This window comes from Lasioglossum baleicum, chromosome 1 (genome assembly GCF_051020765.1).
Source record: "Lasioglossum baleicum chromosome 1, iyLasBale1, whole genome shotgun sequence".
NCBI lineage: Eukaryota > Metazoa > Arthropoda > Insecta > Hymenoptera > Halictidae > Lasioglossum > Lasioglossum baleicum.
The window spans coordinates 6738775-6746754 of NC_134929.1; positions in this window are offsets into that span (position 1 = coordinate 6738775).

Here is a 7980-nt window from a genome sequence, read left to right on the forward strand (position 1 = left end):
TCATGCTATACTAACACGACGAAAACGAATAAAAAAGGAAACAGTTCTGAATATATGAATATATATTTTAAGAATTTATTCTAATAGAAAATAGGGAATGGAAGAAAAAAGGAACTATTTACCAATATTTACCAGCTAAGATTGTAACTAATCACTTTATTGAAAATATTAATGGAAGTATTGATTATACAGGGTATCCCATTTAAATCGACTCAATCGAATATCTCCGAAACTGTTCATACGATACTATAAAAAAAAATTAACGAAATTAAAAATATTCTGGGGTTGACACTTGAGTGAGACACCCTGCATATGTATAATAATATAAATCGACACGTTGACTACATGAAAATAAGTGCAGATTAATATTCATTGCAAGTCACTCCCATTCCCTATCGTGATGTATAAACAAATGATTATTTTCCAAAAGAAGCCTCTGCACTGATTCAATTCTACTCTCCGCTGTGCACGATGCTGTATTGTTAAAACCAGAGAAACAAGGATATACACAGGCTTCTACTGCAGAACGGTTTTCACCCGAAATTTTTGTTATTTTAGAAAAGTTCAGTTATTTTCGCGGCGAGTCGTGCGCGCACGGTGGTCTACATAAGTTCGGGAGAGGAAGTTGCGAGGGCACACGAGAGCAAATGAAGTTGCGCTATCAAACTGTAGCCAAAGTGAAATAAAATTATCTGCGAATATACAGTGTACAAGGTGTCCACGAAACAGCAGTTTCAGGAGCAACTTGGACAGAAATAAATTGAAAGAAGCGCATCCTCCAAATGATAAGGGCTTCGACTGCGGTGCTTTTAAACTTTCGCCACCTAATCGCGCGAGAACTCCTAAATGGCCGTTTACATCACGATGCGGGGACATTTATGCTAGTGAAGTGGAACGAGTCTGATGCTCTAAAAATTGTTTCGTGAAACACGATGCATCCTGGGGATGAAACTTGGGAATTACATTAGTGTTCGTTGAGTGATGACAATGAACGTACACGAATTTTATTACGTTAATATTTTCTTAAAGTTGCAATACATATGTATATATAAATACATATAAATTTATTGAAGATTCAATATTTTTCTGCAACGAATTTTACAATAAAATGATAACTAAGATATCTTCTATTTGTCTAGAAACATCCAATAGTCTATTAACATTATTTAATATAAAACTGCGTAGCTATATAGCAGAAATATCACTTCTTCTTCGACACGAGTCTGAGTCAATGTCGCCAGATCAGGGGAATTGACTCGAATTGAGGAGAAAAAAAATACCGACTTAGTCAGAACGGAGATGGAACGCGTGGGGGAATATAAAACGTATAAGGATATAATAAATCCATGATCGCAGTACAACAGCCTACGGACTATTTATCTTGTTCTAAAGCTGAATGATAAAATAGCTATCAAAAAAGGAAGATGATATTATCGACGAGACTATGGTAAAGCACAAAGCACGATTTAGCTTGGCATTCGAGAAATCGATTCGGTCGACGGTAAAATTGTATGAGAGAACACGGGGCCGATGCGAAAGCAATTAAATACCGTATATAAATTCAGAACAGTGTTCAATTATTTTTCAATCGCCGTGCATGTCCGGATGACAAATCGCCGAGCCTCAAAAAACAGAATCCGCCCCGTTCCGTCGGGCTTGAATCTCTTAAAAATCGAACGGCGAGAGGCGTCGATTCTATTTTTCGTTTAATCTGCGAACGCGAATCGAATTATAAAAGTCGACGAGGTACTACAAGGCACCGATGTAAAACCGCATTACAAATGGAATTGAATTTTTCTTCTCGTCTCCTTGTTCGGCGCGATGCGCGACGGGCGAACGGGTGACGATATTTTCTCGCTTTGTATGACAATGCATCGCGAGAACGTTCCGCATACACGATAAAAAAAAAGAGAAAGAATCTCTGCTGATCGTAGCAAAACTTCGAAAATGACAGTCGTCAGTCCGTCGGCTGAACTAACACCAGCCTGACTGTGCGTATGGCAGCGTTACAAACCCGATATGCCCGGGAGGTACATACGACCGATATACCGAGGACGATCAACGTCATCGAATCACACGGACGTATTGCTCGCTTTTGAACCCTCCTCCCCTATCGCAATGGCGCAGTACTTTCGCGAGGGGAGTTTTCAATCGCACCCCTCTCCTCTCGTTCGACTCAAATTATCCGCGTAACGTCTCGTATCAGTAGAAAATACTCGAATATTATTCATCGTCTCGAAATCATACACAGTAGAACTTCGATTATCCGTGCTAATTAGCGGAACATGATTGTTCGGATAATACAACAATTACTACGTAGTTTCAGTGCTGAACTTAATTCCTATTGAAGCGTGCAGTAAATCGTGTAGCGTATGGGTTGGTTCAACGCAGACTGATTCTTTGTGGAAAGTAGGATAATTTCGGGATAAATGCACCATTGGCCGAGATGCACCAGTTTTTATCGTGACAATACTGAACGATTTGAAACTACTTTGATCGCGCGCCATTTACATCGTTTTAACCTATGCAAACAACCTACGACATATACATATTAATTTATGTAATCCTCCACCATGCTTTACTGTAGGCGTTATCACCGTTTATTTAAAGCATTCATCTTGATTCTCCATCACATTTTCTTATATTACAACATCGAAGTTCAAATTTTGACTCGGCGCTAAATAGATCCTTCTTTCAGAAATCTGGTGATTTGTTTTTTAACAAAATATGTATCTGTAATTCTATTTATCTGCATTCTACGTATCATTCTAGACATCAGTAACGCAAGATGATACGAGCAACATGCCGAATGAACAAGATATACATACGAAGAAACAAGATACAGTAGCAATGCTACCCGGCCCATTATGTTTGTTACAAGCATTACATCGCATGCATTCGTGAACAACGAAGCGATACTAGATCTGTTGCACACACCTGTATGTACAAGACGCGATACAAGAACGTCCAGAAAATTTCTACAGCGATACCAACATTGATACAAATTGGGAACAAGCCTTCAGGTAGCAATTTTCGTTCAACTGTGTGTTATTCATCGAACTAGAACAATCTTCCAGAAGAAAATTAAAAACTACGAAAATATGAGCAGTAAGCAAAGAATTTGAACGAGTTCAGAGTAGCGTCGAGAAAGTAAAACAAAATGAAGAAGCACATTAATAAATGTTTTTGATTAGAGTGTGCCTAAATTCTTTCTGCGTAGTTAACGAGTAAATATGGAATTATTAATAGGCTTTGCTGGTTATTTATCCTGGCTTGAAATTTGCTAGCGTTATTTGTATACGTTTCGAGAAGCTCAATAAGCAAATCTTGAGGCGCTTGGTCTCGAGTCTAACGAAACTAAGCTGCTACCTAATTAACACAAATATATATATGTACATATATATATGCATGTATAAATGATATACATATTCCAGACGCTCATTACTGAATAAATAGATCTCGCTCCTGTACATCCGTCACGCGAAATGAAAGTTTGAAACAAACAAACGACAAATGCTCGACGATCTTAAGTCTACATCGAGCAATGATAATATTTTGGTTAAATTTCGTTTGCGAAAAGAATGTGGAATTTTGTGAAAATTTTTCTTATGGTGAAGAGAGACTGACATACTAAGCGAAGGTTAATGGAGTGAAAACCAAACGTGACTTTCATCTTATGAACACGACGAATGATGTTCCCCTTGCGTTTCAAAACTTTCACTACTTCCTCACGGCTGTCGAAAAACTTTTCATTTCAAGAAGTTGAAGTGTTTTCTGCGCAACTTGTGCTTTTGCAGAGCGTACGTTCCAACAGTTTGCACCTCCGATATATGTTCATTGACAGCAGCCAACTGCTCCCTTATGCGTGAAATACTTTTTATAATGGAACATTGACAATGTGGAACATTGCGAAGAGACGTTCTGTAACGCCAGTTTGATTTTGTCTTAAATGTTTTCAGTGTTACGTCTATCTCAGAAACAATAGTTATTGTTCTTTTTATTACGCCATTTCGTTCTTTTAGCACTGTAATAACGTTTTCTGTACATGTAATTTGCTTTGGAACTAGAATGGACATGGTGTCTCAAAAATGTCGGAGAACCTTGAAAGAACCTACCAAACACTAAAAGCGATTAAAATGTTCTATCTTACAAAAATGACAAGGCTCTATTTATTTAGATTTTGTGCAATTTTTATTACAATATGTGCTTGGATAAAGAAGTTGATCGAATCAATTTCCATGTAAGCGACTTCATAATTTCAATAATTCCAAGATGAAAAATATAAAACCGGTCATTCGACCGGCAGTGGTAGGTTTAGTGATAAATTGTATCCACCATTAAAACCAATTTCCTCGTAGAAATTGTTTATTATTACAATCGTAAATAATTTGTAATATTACGTGATAATATCACAAATATAAAAATAATTCGTGAATAATATATCTTTACAATCAACACATCAATATCATGCGTCATTCAATCGTGCAAGGTAAATAAATTCGTCTTTTGGAATCAAATTAACATAATAACAATAAAAGACAAAATAATTAACAGATTGAAAATAAAATTTTCTTGAAAATTAAACATTGACATTTAAAAATGGAGCTTTTGTGTTTCACCTATTATGCAAAATTTTGCCCCTAAATACATAAACTCCGTAATCTATTATTCATCTACTGTACCTGAAATTTGTCCTCATGACTACGCAACGTTTCCGCAAAACCCAACAGCTTTGTTTACGCGTGCATACAACATAATTATATTCATATCCGTCGAAAAATTGCAATCGTTAACTTACTTTCCGCGGCGAGTGTGCGTCACGTCGCAGTCTCTAATCGAATAATCGGTAGAAATGGTTAAGTGGTCGAAAAATAGCCGTTGGAAACCTGCGCCGTAAATCAGTTTCGCAATAATTGAACGATGGACCGAATACCATTATAATTTCTAGGGGCTATTGGTGCGCGCGGAAATTTGCGGCTGCGACCACGTTTTCCTTGTTGCAGCTTCGGCAGAAACTTCATCAGTTGACCACGCACGATTTAGGAGCGGTACGCCACCCCTAGAGAGACCACTTTCGTCCCAACTATACAGAACCGACTAAACCCGGAATTTTTTGGGCGGTCCTACAAACACGATGTAGGTAAGGCAAATATGTACATACGGGGTGTCCCAAAACTCCTTCAAATCCCGGAAATGTCGCTTCAAATGACCTAAGGAACCTCCCATTTCCGGGAGTTGAAGGAGTTTTGGGACACCCTGTACAAATAAATCAATTGTTAAACAAAGTAACATTGAAATATTGCACTTCCTCGAAAGGGGTGACACCTGAGGTCAGTTGAAGGAACTTTGACCTTTGCGAAAATGTTCTCCGCCGCATCGTTTTCGAGTTATTAACGAAAAACGCAGGCCCAATCAGAACCGAACACCTTCGACAGTAGCCGCGCCCTGATTGGTCTGTGTTTCTCGTGAATAACTCGAAAACGAAGCGGCGGAGAACATTTTCGCAAAGGGAAAAGTTACTTCAAATGTCGTCTGGAATCGCCCCTTCCAAGGAATTATAACATTTTTCTCGGACGCCCTGTATACAATCGTGCTTTTACTTTAACGAGCATCGTAATTATTAAATAAATTTGTCACATTTTCACATGCGACAACCTGATACAAACTGACGAAAGAATATACTGACATTCACCTGGAATTTCAACTGTTTTTCTTTATCCAATGAGTTTCCCGGATTTACCGCCACGACCCTGTACACAGGGAACGTTTTTACTTTCTACACGCGATTCTTTGCTCTCTGATGTGCTAGCGCTCTCCTCATCCTTCCGGGCCGACTTGTTAAAAGCATTTCCGGGCGGGGGCTGACTTTCGAACAGGTCGTCCGGTTTCCAGCAAAACCGGATGTCTGCTTTTTTACCATTTCGATGGCCGAGCTCGGTATCTTACAGCGCCGTTAATTTCATTGTATTACGAAAAGGTTTCACGAGCCATCGGACGCGATCACAGCACTGTTTCAATGGAGCCGGCCTTTGTGAAACATGAAGTATGTAGTGCACATAGTGAGAACTCTATCACTCGAACCGCTGCACAGCGGGGCATTTGCAACGGAAAGGTGATCAAAACTATTTTAGCAGTATTTTAACTATAATTTCATAGGGTCATTGGATCCGTTTTGACGCCAGCTTTAACAATATGTGTGATCGAACATACATACTGACATTTAAAATATTAAGGCGACCATAATATCTTATTAAAAAAACTGGTTGTATCGAGATTCGTCTATGACTGAACTTATGACTAAAAAACAAATCTAGTTGTTCTATCGATGAAAAATAAAATATTGATACACTCACCGAAAAAATGCAGAACTCTGTTTCACTTCCCTCTCCTGAAAACGAAAATTCGATAGTCCATGTGAACACGAGAACAACCCAAATGATTTCTATGAATAGCACGATTCTTATTTATATTTTCACTTTTGAATAACAAGTTTATCAAAATTCGGACAGCTCACTTTTTATTTTGTAATTGTTTATACGAAAGCAGTTATTACTTCAGATGTAAGTAACAAAGATTATTTATATATTACTGAATTTAAATAATTTTCTTTTAATTTATGGCATAGAGAGATTTGATTCAATTATTCAGAGTTGGTATACAACTGCAATGTTAAGTGAGCTTTCCAAAAATTTGATAAATTCGTATAATCGGTTTACAGATTTTAAGACATACGTTTCTACATAGATAAAATCTGTAGGATTTTTCGTAAAAATACCTACAGTTTAAAGATGAACAAAAAATTGCGTACACCGATTTCGAATGCACTGCGCGCATTGGAAATGAAAACTGACCACTGACAAGTGACCGAGTCTAGCGTATCTTTTATACGCTTTGGAACCATTGGCGTTTCCCTCTACTGATGCTCAGCAATCAGTCAGGAACCTTGAGAAAAAGATACGAGGAAGAATATTGAGAAAGAGAAAAGGATATACTCTGCCGCTATCTATGACGTGGCGATCGGTTAATTGGATATGGACGCTTCTTTACGCGAACGTCTGATAAATTACTTATAATTGGTTGATATTTTTCTTCTTCCATTCACGATATGTTGCGCGAAGTACGTATCGCGGGCCACACATCCTTGCGGACAAATTCCGTGAATTTTAATTTGTATCAAGTTCTCTTGCAGCAGCTCCTTTCACGCAAACACAGTAGGGACTCTCTACATTGATAGCATATTAATTAATGGATTTGCGAAGTATTCCTCACATTGACTACAGCGATAATTCATATACACGGTGTCCCAAAAATGTTGTACAGTGTTAAAGTCTTTGTGCACACGCACACATCATAAGCTTGATATAAAATTGTAATTAGCAGGGACCGAAAATAACAGAATTACTAATTTTAATGTAACATTATTTTATTAGTTTATAATCCAAAGTAATGTTATTAAACATTGTTATTGAAACAGTTTTCTTACATATACCTACTTAATATGTATAACCAACAAAAATTTATACTTCTTTAAATTGATGCAATTATCACATCATTAAAATTTGAACTTAATGCACTTTAAAATAAGTATTAATATATTGCGCATAACGCGAATGCTTTTCGCGCAACAATTTATTATTATAGCTTTTCCAACCGCGGAAACGGATCTCACTTGCTTAAAAGCGATGATAAGCTTTTCCTTTGCGGAAATCATCTCCGCCGCGCGCCGCTTCCTTGAGGAGTGGTCAACGAAAAACACGGGCCAACCAGAGCGCGGCTACAGATGACAGTACCCGGGCTCTGATAGGTCCGTCTTTTCCATTAATATACTTCAAATGGCCTAAGGAACTACCCCTTTCAAAATCCTCCGACATTTTTGGGGGACCCTGTGTTGAAGCAAGTTCCGGAATAGAAGTTAGAAAAGTTGCTCCGAGTCTGTGCGAATTGTACAAACACTGGTGTGGCATAGTTCTAAGTGCTAAC